The sequence below is a fragment of the Pithys albifrons genome, chromosome 12, assembly GCF_047495875.1.
Source record: "Pithys albifrons albifrons isolate INPA30051 chromosome 12, PitAlb_v1, whole genome shotgun sequence".
Taxonomy (NCBI): Eukaryota; Metazoa; Chordata; class Aves; order Passeriformes; family Thamnophilidae; genus Pithys; species Pithys albifrons.
In genome coordinates, this window is record NC_092469.1 from 10,496,682 (window position 1) to 10,519,276 (window position 22,595).

Here is a 22,595-nt window from a genome sequence, read left to right on the forward strand (position 1 = left end):
TTTAATTTTTTGAAAACAGAACACATTACAGGTAGTTCGGAATTGCTGATAAGGTGGTATGCTTCCCTGCACAACATGAGGAATGCTTGTCTGTAAGCTGGAATGCTGCTCTGAGTTTCTTTTTAATCATCATTAAATGTTCTTACATCCGCTTTAGAGCAACTGCACAGTAATCTCGGGCAACATTTTCACCAGGTTTTACAAGACACCAGACAATTCACAAGACAGCTGCTGGTGGCACTGGGTTTCACCAGAGCCAGTATTACGATGTATTGGTATTATCTGTGGCTGCAAATGCCTTTATTGATACTCACTGATCTTCTCTTTGGAAGGAAAAAAAGCAGGATAGATTCTGTCTTACTTGCTTACTTGCACTCTGCACTGATTTCTAGTTTAAAGTTTGTCACTAATGACATAGGCCTTGACTACTTTCTTTGAATGTCGGATTATTCTCAACAATGAATAAATGTTTCTGTGTTGATAGAGATCCTCACAAGGGGTTGTCACATGTGGGTCAGTCTCCGAGTGCTGCAGAGAGTTGATTCTCAATGTAAAGCAATTTGGAAATATGAGCTTGTAGATTCAATGGTTCTCAAAATCATCCACAAGTTCTCTATCTGCGAATTCTCTTTGTCTGAGGTGACTTCTTCCAAAACATTAATATCAAGTTAATAATGTAACAAACTGCTCTAAATGGAGTCTCTGTTTACAAGATGGCAATGACTTTGCAATATTTTGCTGTAATCAGTTCCTGAATAAAGCCTGATGCTTACAGGAACAAAACAATCACTTTGCCAAGGTCAGGAGCTAAAAAAATCAAAACACTAAACAATGAAAAAAAGAGGCCTGAGGGAGTCTCCAAAGAACTTGTCGACATAAACAATAGTGAGAGAGATCCTAACACAGCTCCAGAGATGATCCCATGTATAGCAAGAGATAAAACATTACATGAAAGTCTAAACAGGTGTATCAGAGAAACACCTGATAGATGACCTAAGGTGACACATCTTAGGTCTCTGAAGGCCTGATTAAGAGAAAAAAAAGCAATCAATTAATCTGCTTCCAAGAAGCCATTACACATATAGGGAGAATCCTTTTATGTTAGAGTTGGAAGAGAAAAAAACCCAAGCAAACAACGGATATTCCAGAAAGCAGAGACAAAGTGAAGCAGATTTTCACCCCAGCTAGCTGATGTGTGCTGGGAATATTTCATCAAAAGTGATGACGATGTGTTATGATAATGTCAGCTTTACCAACACCATCATCTGTCATGCCAGAATTATTTCCTGGCTTTTGGTGATGAAGAGGCTCTTCAATTCTTCAAGACTGACTGACACTGAAGCAACCTGTAAAAGTATTTGCTAAACATCTTCAGAAAAAATAAGTATTCTGTATGGAGTTAGGCTGTGCATACATGAGCGCAATATCCTAGTGGGAATTAGTCTTTCTCTCAGAAGAAACTTCAGGAAGCACTTGTGCCTTGACCGCAGGCAACTCATCTTAAATTTCATTAACTTTTTCCTATGCTACTTTCTTAAGTTTATTCAGAATGCCCTTTCAAATGCAGCTCAGTCATGAACTCTATCATTCATAGTGCAGCATTGTTTGTGTTGAGTCTTTGCAGCAGGGTTATCACTACAGGTTAATGGATTTGTGTTCTGAGAAGTCATGATTAGAATAGGTGACCTGTGTTCTGCATTATACAGTGAAAACATATCTAGCAACATGATTGTTATCAAGTAGCAGAAGAGATACTGTGAGCTGTGTGGATAGACAACACTAAACTCAGATGGTTTTATTATTCCTAGGTATTGTGCAGTGGTTAAAACTGACATGTACAAATTGCTGAAGTGAAGATTTGCAAGTAAACAGTATATATCAAAGCTAATGGCTTAGTTAAGAAAATGATGTGCAGGATTTCAAGCACAGCATGAATATGCATTTCAAATATTTGTGATACTTTGGTGGACATTTTCGTTAGCAGAGGTTATAACAAAGGCAAAAATCTGAAATTTCATGCAAGGAGTGAAGTTATTACAATAATTCCACAAAATTCAAAGAGGTAAATTCTTACTGTTGAAGAAGACATTAAAATTAAGACCCTTGGAATCCCCTCCCAGCACAGTTTTCCAGTAGAAAAAACAAGTACAAATAAAGGAGTAAGTTTTCTTATCCCTTCTGTAAAATGTTTAAAGCACTGTTCAGTATGAAGAAGTAGAAAACTTAAGCTGTCATGGATTTTCTCTTCCTCTTTATCATTACAATACATGAGCTGACATCAAGGAGAAAAACCACAGAAAACTCATTTATATCTAAAGTGGACTATGGAGCTGCTTGCTATGCTAGAAGGGCATCAGAAAGACTCATTAGGAAAGTGTTTAATGGTAACTATAACATTAAAAAGAGTAAGTAGCACATTCAAGGTAGAAGGCCAGCTAATTACTTAGTGAATACTCACTTCTGCTGTCAGAAGAAACTGCACATATGATGTAGTCTTGGACTTTCAAACCTTTATGTATGCACAGCTACAGCCTTCCCTTCTTCAAAATTGGCCTTTTACACATTGATTCTTTTAACAAATACAGTGATACTGCATTGTGATATTGAAGCCATTCAGTTATGAAATGTGCATCAATAAAAAAAGCTTGCAAGGAAAGACTTCAATGGACATATTTAGAATTCAAGCACTTTGTAACATTATGCCTAGGAAGTCATTGACTTTCATGAGAGCTATACCTAGCATGTTTCCAGTTCCTGCAAAGGAAAGAATTCTTCCCATGTTCAGTACACTTGGAACAACCTGGGCTATGAGGAAGAGTGAGTTCAGATGGTCTGCATCACTCTCATTCACAGGTATGGCTTAGATAAGCCCAGATTTTGATAGTTGTTTGTTCACTATTTCAGCTACTTGCAGGCAGCCATTGCTGCACTCCCTGAGAGTAGCAATGATGATGAATCCCACATACACACCTTCTGTGGTCTACACAGCTGAGCTCCAACTTACTTAAAAATTCAAGTTCCTTTTTTTTTATTTTCCCAATAATCGCCCCTGAATCACTAAACCAGTTAGTTACACCAACTGTTTTTTACACTTAAACAAAATTAAAAAAACACACACTGCTTCCCTTTAGAGGCAATAATAGATTTGCATCTGACACATGTTGTCCTCAGGATACAATTTCATTGAGCATCTCTTCCCCATTTATCGTAGGAGTTTAATCTGCCTTAGCTCTTGTTACAGCTTCCTTAAACTGCTCTCAGACAGATTTTTGTTTTCTACCTAACATTTTCTGCACTGGCTGTATTACTTCTGACTTGACATACTGCTGATCATTTCCAGGACAGTGCCACTGACATACTCTTTTCAGTAATACTTGTAGCTGCACTTCCCTTTAGAGGGAGCTGATCAAAAACTGGTGTAAAGGTCTTTGAATATTCTGTTAACATGGAATTTGACTGGTATCTTCATGCAACACACTCACCAGCTTTGAACTGAAACATTTGTTTACAACTTGCCAAGACAGTAACTCCTTGAAGCATCATCTTCCAGATTTTCCCATGTGAATCTCTGCTACAATGAAATTATGATCTCTGGCATAAGGACTCCAAAATAACAACCTCTGTGAAACACTGAAAGACTGAGCTTTAAGGTAACTGCCCTAACTTCTGCTCTTAGTACACTTAAATAAACTGCCCTAAGGGCTCTATTTTCAAAGCCTGAAATTTCTTACACCACGGGGCAATATGTTAACCATCACTTGCTCAATGAGACAGGACAATTCAGCCCTTTCCACTCAAATAAGCACTTTCAGCACTCTGTTCCAAAGATCATGAAACTCATTTCTGTAGAAATGGTAAGTACTGTCTACAGAAGGCCATCATCCTTATGCAGAACCACATGTTGAAAACAAAATCAGTCACAAATAATGGAGAATTCTGGCATTTGGTGATCCAAAGCACCAACCACATCAAGCCTCTGTTACCCAGATATCACCAGGCTGAAAAGCCCGAGATGTCATTGACTATGAAACATGGATTCTTTATTAAAAAAAAAAAATCAGATGCTATAAATAAGCTGCTTTGAAAAAAGTAGTAATTTGAATGCCAAGAAAACAATCTAATGCAATGTGAAGCAGAACACACACTTCTGTATTTTTTTCAGGGAAACATTCAAAACATTACCGTTTTTGAAAGGGCTTAGTGTATTTTGAGATCTACATAAGAAAAAACATAAGCAGAAGATTTGATTTTCATAGGGTAATATGTCTTTTACTGCTTCATCAAATAGCTGGTCATTCAGCTATTTTTTTTTTATTTTGGAGGAAATTAATTTGCACCTTATTGGATGCTAAGGTCTGTTCTGGAAAGAGGAAGAGGAAAAAGAAAATTAGAAGCACTTAAACAACGTCCAGTACAAGTAAATGCACTTTACTAAAAATACAAATACCCTATGAGAAACCCTACAGAACTTTGCTAATTTAAATCTGTATGTCTATGCATGCTCATTTTGAGCTTTTTCTTAAAAAGCGGTATGTGTCATTTAAGTTAAAATCATATATGACAGCATCTCTGTCCCTATGCAATAACCGACATGAACATATTCCTGTGCATTTTTAATTTTTCTGGCAAAGAAGTATTCTCACATCTGTTAGGACTGATTTGGAATCACTACTCTTGGAAGACAGATTCTTTTATTTATTTCTGAACATGATTCCCTGAAGAGTTAAGAGAGGCCTCCGCAACACAAAAGGGGCAACCCAGCACAACCCACCCTGTGCCAGGGGGCAGGGGAAATAGTTTTAACGCTACAGTGCCATCTCCCAAGCCCAGGGAACTGTAACCAGCCTGGGGACTCTCACTGATTACAGTCCAAGACAGCTTCTTAATTTCTTCCCTGGAAGCCACTGATTCCTGGTTTACAGTCTCAGTGGAGTTACCTGTAGGTTTCCACATCTAGCTAAAACACTCATGAGGAAAGGAAAAGAAGGATGGAATTACAGCTAAGGAAAGATATGTACAATTCCTAATTCTGCCACCTGGGTCAGCATGACCTTGATCAAGTTACTCAACTTCTCTGTAACTCTTTGCCCTAAGCATCTGTTGAAGACAAATAACATCACAGGGTATAGATTTTAGGTAACACTAAAATCTAAGTTGGAATACTTGATGGACTGTTGTTCCAAAGACGAAGTAAGTAACCAAAAGCACTAAAATCTCTTAAGGATAAGGATAAATCAAGGTCCAAAATTTAACCATCAGGTTGTACATTACCCAGTTAGGTATCAATTTAAGAAGGGGGGGGATAAAGTGGTAATATTCCCACAGCCTTTATTTACAGCAAATTATTGGTTATAAAATAATTCTTTATGTTTGCTTGTACTTCTGTAAGGTTTGTTAGACATCCAAAAGACACATAAGTGAGTTCATAAGTGCCTTTCTTTGGAGAAATCCTGGCATTTGTTTGCTCAATTCTAACAGTGGCACATTTAAAACATGAAATCCCCTTCTGTTGGCTTAGGCCTAAATCTGCAAAACACTACCCTTTGATTCTTGCCTTTGATCTAGGTCTTATCAGCTGTGATCTTCTCTTTACCAGGCCTTCTGCAAAAGGGTGGTATTGCTGGCTTCCTGTGGAAACACAGAAACCTTCCAGGTAGAAAGATTTTTCAGAAAAATTACAGGTTCCTACGAGCTTTAGTGAAAAGAACACTGAAGGCAGAGAACTTTAAAGCCCATACTTTTGGATTTAGATGCTTTCTCTCCAGACCTCAGTCCAACACACTAGGATATACACTTCTAATTATTTGGTGAATTGGTTCTTGGCACTACAGGATCAGCACTCAGTAAGCAGTTACTGATGGATTTTATTCTGGTAACTGATCTGAGTCACTCAAATAAGATGACTTCTTTTTTTTTTCCTCAGTACAAGCATGACTGTACAATGCAGAATATTAGGGGTACAAAGCTATTTTAGCTGTTCAAGTAGTATTTGTGTGCAATTCAGTATCTCCCCATGCATATATCTGCACAGAGCAGCAACTGTTGCTGCTGCCTACAGTAGCACTGAAGAAAGTCAAGACTGAAGATCTTTTTCTTTAAATATTTCCTTAATTCTCTTGCACAGAGGGTTTTTTTCCTTTATTCACGTTGATTATTTAAAATATAAGTGATACTACCTCTGCACTTTCAGCTAGTGAATGTTATAAATGGTTTATAGAGCTTAAGAATGGCTGTTCCCTTCAAGCCAACAAAGAATGAACATTAGCACTGGTGTGAGATCACAGTCAATGTCCAAAGTCATTACTTCATCCAGGTAAGAATTCAGAACCTGCTTCACTACCACTTAATCTAGTTTTATTCTGGTGTGAAGCTGCTGGTTCGGTTTTAATCTAGAAAGACCATAGAGGTCTATTTCCACTGCATGGCCCTGCATGGAGAACACAGGAAAAGTCATGCACGTTTGATGTGAAATTATTTTTGTATCTTCAGCTGTGACACTTGCATTACATACACTATCTATTTACACTGCCTGTGGCACGAGTGGCAGACCAGCCTCATGGAGCCTGAGGGCAGTACTGAGGGGCACCTTCCTGCAGAGGACGGCAAGTGCGCTCCAGAGCCAGAAGCTTTTGCTCCACTCCTGTGAGCTGGAGAAGGTGACACTGAAACTTCCGAAAGGTTGCTGAGGACAGAGGAAGGAATGGCAGAAACTGCCGTGCTGGAAAATTGCACCGCAACAAAATAAATCATAGAACAGCCACGGCAGTTGCATTTTTTCTCCTTCCCTTTTTTGCTAAGAGGATGAGACAGGCCCAGGAGACAGGACTTCAGATCACCACATAAACTGTTGGAACTGCTCTTTAAGGCCTTAATCAATTACTCTGCATACACTGTCCATCACTCCTCTATCTAAATATGAAGTATCTAACAGATAAAAACAACTTCCTTGCTTTAAGATGTGAGAGGTTTGTGGGGTTTTTTTCTCTTCAAAACTGACTCTGTTTGGAGACAATCTTTGTAACTGCATTTGGAACTAATACTGGACACAGAACTATTTATACTGCTCTAAATCCTTGGCTTATAATGCCTGTTTCCTTTTCGAGCTACCTTCACTGCAAAAGGAACACCACACAAATAATTCCTCCCCAGGAAAAGCAAATCAGAAAGCACAAACACTACCTTTGCAAAAAAACCCCACAGCATTGAAATAGTAGATCATAATTAGGTTTCTATTCCAAGTATTTCAATGCACAGTTAACCTCAGAAAACTGTGCATGAACCTTTTAATTAGCATGTTATCTTTGGAGCAATTAGTATCTTGTACCTCATATGTTATCTTCAAATTAAAACTTTCCCTATCTCAACACTATTAATTAATCATTGAGAATCTAAGATGAAATAGACATCATTCAAGAGAAAGTGTTTTTAGTATGTCACAGACATTGACATTTCAGAAGAATTATTTAGCTATCTTCAAATACTACAAGGCTATTGCCTTTTGCTTACACTGTCTCTGTAGGACATGCACAAACCCTACAACCTAATTATTGCATAAACTGTTTTACATCTGCAAACACATTTTATTGTTGCATCATTCAAAACATCCAACCATTGCAGGCAGGAGAAAATTTAGTTAAAAATACAAAATTACATTTTTAAAAATCCTTGATAATCCCTTGAATACAACCAAGAATGCTCCTCTCTGTCAGGGCCTGTAGTAAAGATATAGCCAGTAGCAACAATTCAGAGTAAGAAGCAATATGATTGTTTGACCCTGAAGATACCAATACAGATGATGACCTTTTATAAGTCACCGTGCCAACCTGATTTACTGTGATGGATGAATAAATTCAGAGCCTAATATCTTGTTGCAATATGTTTGATCTGAGACATTACAAGAGGAAATAATTTCAAAAGATGATTATCCTTCTAAAATACTTTAAAAACCTGGAATATTTATTTTTTAAAATTACATATCTGATTAAATAAAAGTAAACACAAACCAGCATAATGTGGCTACTCTCCATCAATAAATAAAGTTAGCTTTTTTATAGTAATCAATTTCCTGTGTTTAAGCTAGAAACTGTCTTACGTTTACTTATAAACAAAGGGGTCCTTCATCTCTCCTGCACCAAAGGAAATTAGTATATTTTAAAGAAAACACTACAGGAATGAGTTGCAAAACATTGTGTTTTCTTTAATTGACTTAGAAAATGAAGAGCTATAAATATTTAACAGACAAGATGAACATTTTCTTAGAGCTGCAGCACATCTGACTCCCAGTTTTGTTCCACAATTACTTGACTCCATACAAGCTTAAATGTGAACTTTTAGGACAATTGGGTAGTTCTCCACCACAGAGTATTGCTATCTGCATAATATTCTAAGCAGACTGTTATTTCAGTCATCTTACTTTACAATTCCTCTTTTTAGCATAACCAGTATCTATTAACCCCATATAAATTAAAATCCATGTGTATATTGTTGCAGCATACCTACTTCAGGAAAAAATAATTCTGACACCCACAGAATTAAACATTCTGAGTCAAAACACCTTTGGTTTTAAGATAAAGAATTTGCTCCTTCTTACAACTTTATTCTACTAAAATCACAAATGGAAACAAAAATTTCAGCAGTGTCAAAGGATGGCTCATTGTTGGGAACTATGATTATACAGGATGGCAGTCAGACCTGCTGACACACATTATAAATACATATATATCTCAAATATACATACATATCTCGTCTATAACAACACATACTATGCCCAGTCACAATATGCATGCAGGAAATGCCTGGGCAGGTCTCCAGTGCCCCACACAAAGGCCATGAATTGAGCTGCAGAGCACTACCAGGAGGTCCCTATATATTATCATCTCTATTTTCACAGAACAAGTCAGTGAGGGACAGGCACAACAAACGGCTTGCCCAAGGTCACACAGCCATGTAATAACTGAAATGCAATTGGAACCCAAATGCCCTGACTTTTATTTTAACAAATACACAGTTTCTTCTCTTATAATAAAGGACAGAAACAGAATATATGTTATTTTACGAGAATACACTTGCTAAAGCTTGAAGTAATCAGGTTGCATTAGTTTATTTAGAAAAATCTTGAACTATGTTTGGAACCACAGGAGGAAAGAAGAACATGACAAAAGACTAATAAAAGAACCGCCATGAATTTAATAAGGAGTGAACTAGATTTGTATCACATTCACATCAATGTGAATGAGTGATTTTTTTAAAAAGGACACAATTGTTTAAGAATAAAGACTTGCAAAAACTTTTACCAAAATTAATATCTTTTAAATTTCTTAACAGGAAACCAGACAGCTTTCACTAGATGTCCATAATAAATTCAGAGAAATTCTGATGGCAGTACTTTTAAATCAAATATAATCTCTATCTAAATGAATTTTCTTTTAAAAAGCCACTGTCTTAACACAATAAGCACTGAGAAATACATTTCCTGCTGAAATTACTCCATTCCTTTTGTGCCACAGGGAGAAATGGAAGTAGAATAGTCCAAATGAAGTTCTATTTTATTAAACCATCTCTCTCAAAGTCCAGAGTCAGAAGGTCGCTGTAGTGCTGCATCACATCCATGGACATACAGAATTATTTGGAAACTGCTATCTCTCAAACATCTCTAAACTGCAAAAATCATGGTAATGTCTTGTTACAAATAACTACAGCACAGAAACTACAGATTTTCAACTACCACTTCAAAACCAAATCTGTTTTAAATTGAATTAATCAGTGGAGAAGACTGATGGAAAACAAGGTAGCAAACTCCACATGCAACTGAAGGAACCTGGTGGTACATGAAGAAACCTCTTTTGTGGCATTCCAAACAAAATTTGCTTAGAAGATCCACTCCATGAAAGATTCTGAACCCCCATCTCTGCTGTGTTTCTGAGAGTGCTGGACAATCTCCCCATGACTCTCATAAACCTGAATGTATTCCACCAAATTCTCCTGTCTTAGCCTTCTGTAACTAGGAATCTTTTTGCAAGGTGAAGGGAAGACAGGAATATGATATATATTGTTGCCCTCACACCTACCCACTGATGGTTGGTTTGTCTTTTTTCCATGTTTAGTGAAAAAACCACCATTTTCATGCCTCAAGCTTTGAAATTCCAAAGAATTGTATAACAAAATAACAGGAGCTTTGAAGCCTAAGGATTTAATGTATTTTTGGTAGATTTTAGAATTATATAAGTTCTTCTAGGCTGCTCAAATCCGAAATGCAGTTATTAAATGTCTTTCCCACAGGACTGGGTGCTTTCTCAGGCTCTGCCAAGGCCATGGTGTTTGTGAGAAGCCACCTGCAGATAACAGAACACAAAACATAAGAAGGCCTAACAGCCCCTGCAAGGGGCAGTTCTGATGGCCCCTATGGGTGGGCCCACAAGAGAAATGAGAATGATGATTGGATATTAATATCTTATATGCAAATTACTAGAGAAGTTATAACAGTTGTAACACCCCTGAGAGAGGGGTCAGACCTTTTTGGTTTGCACCTTAGAAGCTTCTAATAAAGGTAACCTGTGTATCTTTCTCCATTAACCTGTTTCCAAAGTGTCTGTGTTCACAGGGCTGAGGCAACAGCTTCATGAAAACCAAGGTTATGCCAGAAGTTACTGCTTTCTCTGACCCCTCTATCAATTTTTCAGGTCTTAGGCCAGTGAAATTATCATGCACAATAAATTAAATTTAAGCTTAAGCAGACCAGTCTTGAACTTTGGATGAATGATAAGATACGATACATTTTTAACTTTGATTTTTTATTGTTTTGTTTTGTTAATCTAAGACTGTTATTCTGAATTTTCTTTTCCAAGGACATGATGACACTGATTAAGAAAATACTTTTACAGAACTTTGTAACAAACAGTTTTCAATTACATTTAATAAGTCTTTGGTATAAATGTGAATAGCTGCTTATGCAGATGAAGAGCATTAAATAATGAATTTAATGCTACTGAGCAAATGTCATTAACATTTTTTGAAGACTGGAAGAACATTAGCTTTGTTGGTAAATGACATTTTAAATATTTAGGTTTTCATAAGGGTAGCTCACTTCTTTATACAGCAACAAATCTTCAGACAGTACTTCTGTCTGGTTGTAGAAAACTACAATTTGTATCTTTTCCATATATACTTAACCTCCTACAGATTTATTTGATTCTCAATAATTACTATTCTCTGGTAAGAGGCATATGTTATTACAGCACACTGCACTTCCACAAGCTGTCCACTCAGTGTATTTTAATAAATCTCTGCCAAAGCTGTATAAATTTGATCCTGTTTAAATTTAATAAGGATCAGAATATATCAAAGCACAGATTCCCATGAGAGAAATAGATATTTTGCATAGTTATTGAGTGCCCTATTCATAAATACAATGTGTAAGACCTAGACCATCAACCTTGAATTAAAAAGAAAAAGAGATTAATGTGTGCAAAGCCAGCTACTTCTTAAATAACTAGCGAAATTAGTGTTTAATAAAACATTTTCCCCATACTACTGTTAAAGACAGTAGTACTGCCACAGTTTTACTATTATGATTCTAATATGTAACTATTGAATATCTGCAGTATAGAAATACCTTCTCTCATGTACCTTTTACAATTCTTTCAGTAAACACTTACCAACATAAGGACACAGATTCCTAAACATATCAGCAGGAACTTCTCTTGGATCGTGCCTTACCCTTTTCTATTCCTTGGGACCACTGCCTTAAGCAGGAAGCAGATCAGCCTCTGAGAGCCACACATATGGCAGAACCTGAACTAGTTTAGGACAATGAAGAGCATAAACATATATATGACACTCATTTCCTTTGCTTTTGTGGATGGGTATCTAGAAGAGGAAGAAATTCTCAATGCTCTGTTAACTCTAGGTAAATCTCACTGATTTTATGTAATAGCCTTGAAAATTTTATATCCTATTATGTAGCTCATATTTCAGCACTTGCTGCGGCAAAATACCAGGAGGTATAACTATACAATTAGATGCTGATCTAGCATGTTATGAAGAATTTTGAAGATCACTACCGTAAACACAAGTACTGCATGTATTCCAAATATAAATACATTTATATAATTAGCTCTTTGGATTCCAGAGTTTTCTTTGTTGTTGTTTTAAAGACGTTTGCATGTAAGTGGAAAAACCCCAAACACCCAAACCAGATTTTCACCTCACCTGGTAACTGCTAGTCACAGACAGAATTTGTTAAGTCTTCCACAGGAAAGCTGCCTTCCTTATCATCAGTTTCAATTAGCAAATGTGTATATAACTATAAATGCAACCTACCACTCTCAAAATAGCTCCACTTTCTTTCATCATCATTGACGTTTACATGATCATATGTACAGGCAAGAAATCAGACTGTATTTATCCTGAATTAAAATTCACTTTTTCAGAGGAAGAGCATGAGTCAAAAGACAAATCATTTTACATGTAGTAGAGATTTTTCCCAAGGGGGGAAAAAAAAGGTACTAAATCAATTTGCCATTGTTTTATAAGTCAGCTACTGAGAAGGAAATTACAGACGGCTGAAATTAATGTGAGTTTTGCCATTGACTTCAATGAGCCAAAGATGTCATTCTCAGTGTTTTACTATACACAGAAGCCTGATGTCAGAATTGGTACAGCTTTATGAAGTACAGTACAACATAATTCAATCCATCAAAGTGAAGACAATCATATCATCACTCAGTCATTGGCCCCAGTTGCATCTGTGGTAAGATTCATTCTTGGTTTCTTTTCCCTTTACCATCATATAGATGTTGGAGCTGGGAAAAACCTCAGCCATGTTTGCCAGCAATATTCCTTTATCCACTGTCAATGTCACGATATTGTGGTGAAAGTACAGGTATAAAAATTAAGTTGAAAATTCAAACTATGCCAACAGAAATGTGTGGAAACCCCAACATCAGCAAAATAGCTTTGCCAGAATATCGCCATCAGAATCACAACATGTAAAATAAGTTACTTTGAATGAAAATCAAACAATATCACCGTATAACTATTCATCCAGGGTAAACACATAGCCAGGCCTTTTATGTACCACCTGTAGCACAGAGTTACAATGTCTTTGTTTTCAAGAATTTTAAAAAATAGTGCCCATTGAAATGGAGAAAATCTTGGATCCATTAATTTAAAGATTCAGCACTTAAGCACAAAGACACTGAGTTAAGAGTACAGTGACTTGATTTCCTTGCTTTTACAGGTTTGTGTATTTCAACTTCAATGTTATTTCAACAAAGTGCCTTGTGTTTATTATGGAGATATTCTGTTGTATTTCCCTTCTCTCAGTTCATGAAATTTTCAATATAACAAGAGAAAACACAGCTCAAATTCTTATTTTGAAAACCATATTGCCATTTTTATTCAGCCTGTATTTTAATATAGCATCAATATTTAACTACTTCATTAAATGAAGTGTGACTTTTATAGTGAAAATGTCAGTCTTTGCAGTTCATTAAATTCATTTAAAGTATAGCTGCTTGATTTTTTTTCCCCCTGAAGGAATAAAGGGCTATTAACTGAAAGCATAAACTTAGCATTAACATGTACTTCTTTCTTCAAATTAACATTCAAGATTTGTAACAGTCTTTACAAATTTAAGCGATTGTTTGTATCCTTTTGCATTATCCTTGTTTTTATAATACATGTCACTTTTATAGCATATACAACTGTTTATCACAGTTGGATATGACCAGTAGGACGCTGCAGAGGATATTAATACATCACGTGCTATTATGAATCTGTAGAATCCTACAAGTAGTATTAAAAATACATTAATTTGAACTGTGGCATCTGTAAAAATAAACTGCGTATGATGTAAAATGTAATAACTCTCGGAATCCAACAGGGTTTATGAGTTCTGTTTTTCTGTTTCATAAAACATTCTTTGATGAGTATATTTTTTCTTTCAAGGAGGGTTTCTATTAACTAATACAAAAGAACACAGGGAAAGCTCCATCTTCAAAGAGGCAGCACCACATTTTTGCCATATGTAAGAACTCCTGGTCCATATTCTCTAGAATATGTGACCGCTGTGATTAATGTCTCTAAAGCTGGAAAAGCTAATTACTTCTGATTAATAAATTGATATGATTATAAAATACTTTATTAAGAATAAAAAAGCTTCTTTCAAATGTACCAAGATATAAAGGTGGTGATACTTTCTTTTCAACCTACTACTCCTTTCAATGTTTGCAGCAGATCTGAATGACAGTGAAATCTTGAGTTTTGGAAGAAATTCATGAGTCCTTTTCAATTTGAGTGTTTAGGTCCAGCCCTCTCTTGCCCAACAAGCAATTTGATTAGGCTTCCCTCTTGTATTAATGATCCGAATCACTACCATGATGATTCTCACACTTCCCATTCTCAGATTTCACTAAAGCGTCAATGCTTAATTTATTACAATGCAGATGGTGATTGAGGGAGGGGTTTGGACATGGGCATGAAACATTTTAAAGGACTTCATTTTCATAACTATAACATCCATCCTCTGAAAAATCAGATACTTTTCTAGTGTAATAAATGTAGAATCCAAAACATCCTACCACACACAAACACTTGGGGTACCATTACATAACACAAGGATTTAGGTTGGAAATAGGATTTTTAAAAGTATGTATTATTCACTCTATGACTTGGAAGTTCACTACATTCCCCATTCTTCTCACACATGGGCACTTTAGCCTCCACACAACCAGCAACTGGCATCAGACTTGAAACGAAGAACTGTAGAGTGCAGCAATTAATGCCTACTAAAGCTTTCTTCAAACACCTTCTTCCAAAAATGCCGTGCACAACAGAGTTTTATTTTCTAGGAAAACTACATCTCCAAATTTATGCTACGCTACTGTGATTTGTTTTACTATATGTCAAAAGTAACAGGGGTTCTAGGAAATTCTGACATTTGAACTACCTTCCTCTGCATGAATTTCTCTTAAGAGTAGCATAGGAAATAAAAACTGAATTATGTGACTGTAATTCGGAAGAAGGAAAGAAGAAACTCTAAAACTTAATTATAGAAGCAACAACCCAGTCACATAAATGAAAAGCTATTGGGTACCAGCGACACATATTCCAGACTGGAATTTGAAAGTCTATACACACTTTCTACACTGACAAACCAAACTGACAGGCTCTACCAGGCAATCCCTTAAAATAAGATTACAGGAAACTAAACAAAAATAGTTTCTTTCAGGATGTCATGAGTTAATATGCAACTACATGGAAGAGGGATCCAGGTGGCTGCATTAAAACAATCTGGTCAGACAGGTCACAGTTACCAGCTCACTCCCACTAGAAAGACTCTTCCCCAGCAGAGATGGGTATCCTGAATGTGAAACAAGGGCTTGACTCTCCCACTGCAGAAACCTGCCAGGCAAAGGCTGAAGCAATGCCCCTATGTTTTCCTAAAACAGAGCAAGAAGGATAAAATTGATCTTTGCTACCTATTCACCTTGTGCAACCCATCATTCAGGTTGGATGGGACACCAGAAGATCTCTAATTCAACCTCTGCTCAAAGCACTGGCCACATCAAATTGAGGAACCACTTGCTTATAGTCGGGTCTTGCAAACCATCAAGGATACAGACATCCCTTTTAGGTAACCTGTACCAGTATCCCATTATCCTCAAAGTAATTTTTTTCCTCTTTATATCCAGTCTGAAATTCTCATTTCAGCTTGAGCCTGTTACCTCTCATGCTCCCACCACAAAGTGTCGTGCAGAGTCTGGCTCCATCTCCTCACAGGTACCAGGACTGCTCTCAAGTCCCCTGAAGTGCCCCTTTCTCCAGCCTGACCAAGTCCTGCTCCCTGAGCCTCTGATCACAGGGCAAGTGTGTCAGGCACTGACCATCTTGTTGGCCCTTTTTATGTTTCAATCCACCAGGACCCATTTGTCCTTTCCTACAGATATTCTTTCCCTGCCAGTTAGACCCCAGCCCACACCTCTCAAACCAGTATGCCATAAAATGTATTTTATACATTAGGCCAAGGATAATTTAACTCTTATCCTTAATTTATTCTACTGTAATTCCATTTTGTTGTGTATAAAAGCAATTGATACTGTCAACAGCTATACTTATAAGAACTGAAGAGGCTATGTTCTACAATGGCAGAAGATACGAACTGTACAAGAGAATCAAAGATTTTCCTTTACCACACAAACTAATCAGAATCAGGCTATGAGTAATTCAGTGTCCAAACTTGGGCTGAAAGACTCTATCTGCAAAGAATCACATAGTTGTAGTAGCTGTTCCTTCCTAGGATGGAATTTCTTACCCACACAAGACTACAAATTCTGTCTTCATGGATTAAAGGCAAAATAGTTATCCACCACCATAATTTCCAATTTTTAATGGACTTTGGAGAAGAGAAACAGATTTGCATTGATGAAGAACACATACAGGTACTAAAATGGGTTGCAAAATCTTGCAAGCATTTCATGAAGGGCTGCTTAGCTCCACAGTTCAAGTACTTTTTGAAAAGGAAGCTCTTATTCAGATCAGCTAGACCAGGATATTTTTAGAAACTTGGGAACTGACGTAGTTACCAGTTAGCAAAGCATGGAGGTGATAAAGCAGATGATCACCTGATGTGCATTTGCGAAATAACCACATCAAGACAAACCATCCAATAATTCTCTTTTCTAGAGACTAAAGTTCCAGGCGTGGGTTGTTCCATCACCTCTTTCAGACACTTAAAGGCTTTTCCCTCCCTCACCACAACCACTAAGGAGAAGTCCACCACTTCTGAAGGAAAAAGTAATCTCTTCACAATCACTGCAAGATACTAGGTAACTTCCCACCATCTATAAATCTCATTTCTAATAGTTTTCCACTATAAAATTAGACTTTGGACATGAATTTTCTTTCCTAGTTGTTATGAAAAACTCCAAAATTGTTCCTGAGTCTGTAAGTAACAATCACTGTTCTGGTTGCCTTGTCCAGCCTCACAGAGACTCACTCTGTACCCCTAACAGAGTGCATAACACAACTTCAATATCACATATTTAGAAATGTAAAGGTGAGGACCAAAAGAACAACATAAAAAATGTTTTAAAGTACAACCACCCCCATGGCCCCAGTTTCACCCCAATCACAGTATATGACATTTAATGGGCCCTAAGTGACTACTGCTCACTTCATCCCAGCCAATGTGGGAAGGTGCCTCAGTCCCTCAGCCCTCAGGAAAAGAAAGTCTTTCTTCTCATTCCCAATCTCAGCCCATGGCCACTGTTTGTACAGCCGTGCTCAGAACAACGTTTGCGTCCTCATCATGCGGATTCCAGTATTAATGTTAGGGCACAGATACTGCAGGTCTCTTACACCTTCTTTTCTTAAGAAAAATAAATTCTCAAACTCTAAGGTAGTTCCAAAAATCCCCCATAACAACAACAACAACAAAAACGTTCACTACAATCCTTCGCTACCAAACCTGCAATTTTATGTGTCAGTTCTTACGCACTTCAGGGTTGAAGATTATCTACACCTTCTCAGGTGAATGTAGCCTTTTCCTTCATTTTTTCTGGTATCTCAGCTGGAGAAAACATAATAATCACTCATTTATTTAGTAAAAGTGCAGACAAAACCAATTGTAGACTATATTTATGATTTCCAGTGAGGCAAATGTGTTGCTTTTGATAAGGGTAAGAAGCCCACCAGATCTGCTGCTTTCCAGCAGACAGAGTTAACCAACACTACAGCCTGTCCCCAGGTAGGGTATCATCAGTACCACCTGATTCCTTTGTTTTGTCAGCAGATGGCTCTATTCTTTTAGAAAATTAATGATTCAGAGCCCAAGAAACTACTATTTCAAACTATATCATCTAAGCTGAATTTTCTCAGCAAGTTTACAAAGCTCAGTTCAAAGCAGATGCAACTTCAAATTCCTATGAGCAAGAGCAGGATTGCACCCTTTGTTTTGAATCCACATATTTTCACAAAGTAAGCATGAGAAAGAAAATGTTAGAGTATGTTTTAAATCAGTTCTTACATGAAGTTCTGTTTGTTTCTCTCATCGACTTATTTTTTTAAGATAAACATAAATCAACTTCACAGGGAAAACTTCAGTAGTTGGGATCAATAAGCAACTGGCCTTGCTCTAGCATATATAGTGAGATTCATCATCTAAAACTTTGTTGTTTCTTATTTCTGAATTCAGAGATCCCTCACAACTAGAGTTTGGGGGGAAAAAAGGCTGTAGGTAGGAGCTCCTTTGCTTGGGTGCCATAAGCCAATAGAGTGGAGAACCAAAGACAAACCTGTCTCTTTCTTTTGATCACAGGAGAACCAAAGATCATTTCTTCAAAATGTAGAGGAAATTTTTAAATGTGAATAACATATACTTTCACCCTCTTCTCTCCCTGGTGATCCACCCACCCCTCAGCCAAAAAAACCCCAAACCACCCTGAACTGCAGGAAGTTCAGGAACTCAGACAAACTGAAAACACTTGATCCTCAGATAGTAAATATTTAGCAGTGTTCCCTAGCCACCATTCCCTCTTTCTCCTCCAAGTGTTTCACAGACATTTCTCTACTCTTCTTTTAAATCAACAAATGGCTATTTCCGTAGGCAGCAGGGAACACAAGGACTGCCTTCTACTGCAGAACTGTGGATGATGAAGTAAAATTCTACAGTAAAATAAAAAGAAAAGGAAAAAAACCTGTTAAAAAATTTAAAAGCAAAAAAGAAGTAGTAGATAAAAGATTTTTCAATGTCAAAATTCTGTGTCAGATTTTCAGTGCATTGCTTGTACTCACTGTAGCTGCAAAGTTTCAATCTGAGTTCATGAGTGAAGGTCCAGAATGATTTTCCTCCAAGGAAATTGTTCCTTTTTTTACTTTCACACTTATTTTAAAAGAAAAAGGATTATATCTGGAGACCAGAAAGAAAGAATTATTCTTGATATCAGATCTCACCTATGCAGCAAATCAATGCAACTCAGAATTTTGAAATGTTTTAATCTAAAATAATATGGATATTTATATTTTTATGATTTGTAGTCTTTATCCTTTCATATGCATTTAAAGTAGTCTATTGATGTCATGGTATTTTAATGGAGTCCTTTTCGAGTCACAGAAACACTGAGTGAGGCATAGCAACATAATGTTCACCTTCAGTTAGTCATAATATGAATCAAGCTCTTTATCATCACTATCTCTCATTTTTGCCTCATGATGGAATAACCTTAAAAACTTGTATTTAGAAATAATTCTGCATAAGCACACAAATAACATGGAATATGATGTAGAGCATACTATAGCGGAACTCAACCATCCAAAAGTTACCAGCAATGATAAGGAGCCCCACGATCTCCAAAGATGTATTTATCCTAATGTATGTATTCTGTACAGAAGCAAAGTGCCTTTCCCCATATTTTCCAAGTAGTGGAAGCTTATTAGAACTGGTGCAGACCAACACACGTTGTCTGTGCTTTAAAAATGTGTGACTATCCAGGAGTCACGTTTTCGATTTCACATTTATTAGGTACACGAATTACAAGTGAAAGATGTCAATTTTCTTTACAAAAAACCCACAAAGCTCAAGAAAACCTCCTTTAACATGTTATCAAGTGAAGAATCAGGATTCTTTTCTGGTATGTAAACTCTCCACCAGACTATTAACAGAAGGGTAAATTCTGAGACCTTCCTTGAAAAATTGCTATTTACTAGAGACAAGAATACAGGGAGATAGGCAGCACACTCATATGATATGTTATCGCCAGCAATATATTTGTGCTGATAGAAGTCAAAGCCAATCTTCACCATCCCTACTCAAACACTTTCTAGCACAGAAGACAGAAAAAGACTGCTATACTATCACAAGTTGTTTGCCAACTAAGTTCAGAAAACACAGTTTGCTATTTAAGCCAGGCAACCTATAGTTGCAGACTGTGGCAAAATAAGCACAGAAGGTCACACTGCCATTCTATAACTGTTTTTTGAGAAGAATTACAGGTAGAAGTGCAAGATTGATCTCTAAGCTGTACACTGGACATACCACACATCTGTGCATGCACAACACTGAAGTGCTGTTTGTTTGCCTACTTGAGTAGATGTTTAATGAACAGAACAACTTTTTCCTTTTGTGTGATCTTTGATTAATCTCTCTGAGTCATATTTAGCCCTAGATTACACTGCCTGTCTTCCACATTATTCAATCAGAGCTGCACATACAATAAAATTCTGTTCCAGTTTTGGGTGGTTGCAAGAATGTCAGGTTTTTGGTATGTGCCATCAGCCAGCAAGGCCAAGCCAAAGCAGGCAGCAGAGCCGAGGGGAGATGAGAAAGCCACCCAAGGAACCTGCTGAGACAGAGCAGGCTCTGAGGGTCCTCTCACAGCAAAGGCACCCACAAAGCCAATTCCACAAAGGGAACACCTCAGAAGCAAGCCATCGTCTCCCTAAGGCGTGATGGCGGGGAGGGCATGGGGCACTGACACCACTGATGCACAGCGATGGCTGATTCCAATCGTTCCTGAAAGGGACCAAGGCAAGACAGCCATCAGAACTGGGAATGCATACATGGATGGCTTGTCAAATCCTTGAAACAACAATTGCAAAGAAGCCACACAATACCCACTGCACCTTACAAGCATCATCCAAGACCCCAGCACAGAGTTATTGTGTTAAAAAAGGCTTAGATGAAGGTATGAGGAAAAAACAAAGGCGGCTTTCTTTATCTGCATTTCTATGTCATAAACAACAGGTATATCTCTATCATGGAAGCAGTGATGCAAGCCACTGTTTAGGAAGCCAGGCTGCTTTTTGTGTGACATAACATCTGATTTACCACTTCATGTGCACTCCTTGGATCTCAGCTGCACCACCACAGGGGCATAAAGATAGCTTTAAGTAGGTTTTAAAAATGTTGGAAGGAAAGGACAGCATCTGTTAAATCCTTTCATTTAATAGTACCCTGAACTTGCAAATTATTTGTCAGATCAAAATAAATTGATACAAATTACTTCATTTTATCATTTGAAATACAGCCACTGGATACTCTCATAAAACCACAAACAGGAAGTCACATAGACATAAATATATTATGACTTTGAAGTGCAAATCTATACTAAGCTCTTGCATTTGCACCTTGCAATATATATAAGTCTCTGGTATGTCCAGTGTAGATTTTTTACTTACAGTTCTGTTGTAAAAAAGAAGAGCAGAGAATGTATTGCAAAATTGTTTATTTTGCCACATGTATAGAGTAGGCTTTTTCTTAATGTAAGTTTAATGTACTTCAAACTGTATCAAGCAAAACAGAAGAAAAAAGAACCATGTTGAGCTGTGGCAGGAAACCACAACTACCAAATATTTTGCTACAACAGGTCAATAACACGATACCCCTATTTACATGTCCACCTATTACCATCATCCTTTCGTCCACACTTGTACCAAAAACCCACAAAAGCAACAGCATAAACATACTAAAGCAAACAACATGATTATTTTTCCACGCTTAATAAAATTCTTTATTTAAAGAAAGCAAGTAAGAGGACTGCTAATCCCCTAGTAAACTAGGTAAATAGTTTACTGATAAAAGTACAGTTTAACAAAAGCACTTTGATTAATAACAAAGTAATACTGAAATGCAGTATCCTAAACCATTCAAAATCCAACTATTTGTATAAGCCATACAACTATAAATAGAGTAGCATAAAAAACCCAGCAGATAAATATGATCCGCTCTGAAAATAAGCTACTTCAACATTCAGCAATTGATTTCTGCATGGTTTTAACACCATTTTTCTTATCAAAATTAGACAGTTAATCAATATTGAGGTGTTTCAATATGTCCTGAACCTACAAACCTTTATAAAATTCAGTGACTTTGAATATAGAAGTTGTCCCATTGGCATAGAGAGGATGATTCATAAAGCTCAGGTTCTTTCCATGCATGGGTTCCTTTGGAAAAAAAAACAACAACAAAACAAAACAAAAACAAAAAAAGCCCCACCCAAACAAAACAAGAAACAAAACCACACTACAAAAAAACCTAAAAATTCCTTACTTTATTAATTTAGATGTATAAAGCCATTTAGATTTTAGGTCCCTATCTAATTTCTTTCACATTAACTGTTTACAGGATTACAATATAAACTATATCCACTTGAAGTCCCAAACACAGCAGTTTCTCTTGAAAAAATTTCTTAAGGAAACCAAATGGAGAGGTGAAGACACCTCACCTCAAGTGACCAAAACCATCTGCACATAGATTTCATTTTCCACAAAACCTACCATACTAGTAATTTTATTTATTTGCAGCCTTTTGTTTGGTTGTCCAGTTGATCAGAACTCTTCAGAAGATTCAATGTAGAGGAAGAAAATCCAAGTGTAAATATGCCTGTCCAAGCAATATTCTGCTTTAACATAATGATTTTACATAACCATCAATTGCACAGTTGGTAAAGCAGACAAGGAAAGTGAGGAGCTACCCATGCTATTGCCTCTGCAGCTTTCACCTCAGCCAGTAGCTGAGACCTCTAGTTTCTTATTTTAGAGGTTGTCAGTCCAAATCCTGGCATTTCATCTCAACACGCACTTCATTTTTAACTTCACTA

At 37.0% G+C, this 22,595-nt stretch overlaps 1 protein-coding gene across 2 annotated transcripts in view; it reads right to left on the reverse strand.

The window, feature by feature from the left end:
* The window catches only part of TOX3 (TOX high mobility group box family member 3), a 72,784-nt gene that overhangs the window by 42,451 nt on the left and 7,738 nt on the right, over nucleotides 1-22,595 (reverse strand). The window lies entirely within an intron of this gene.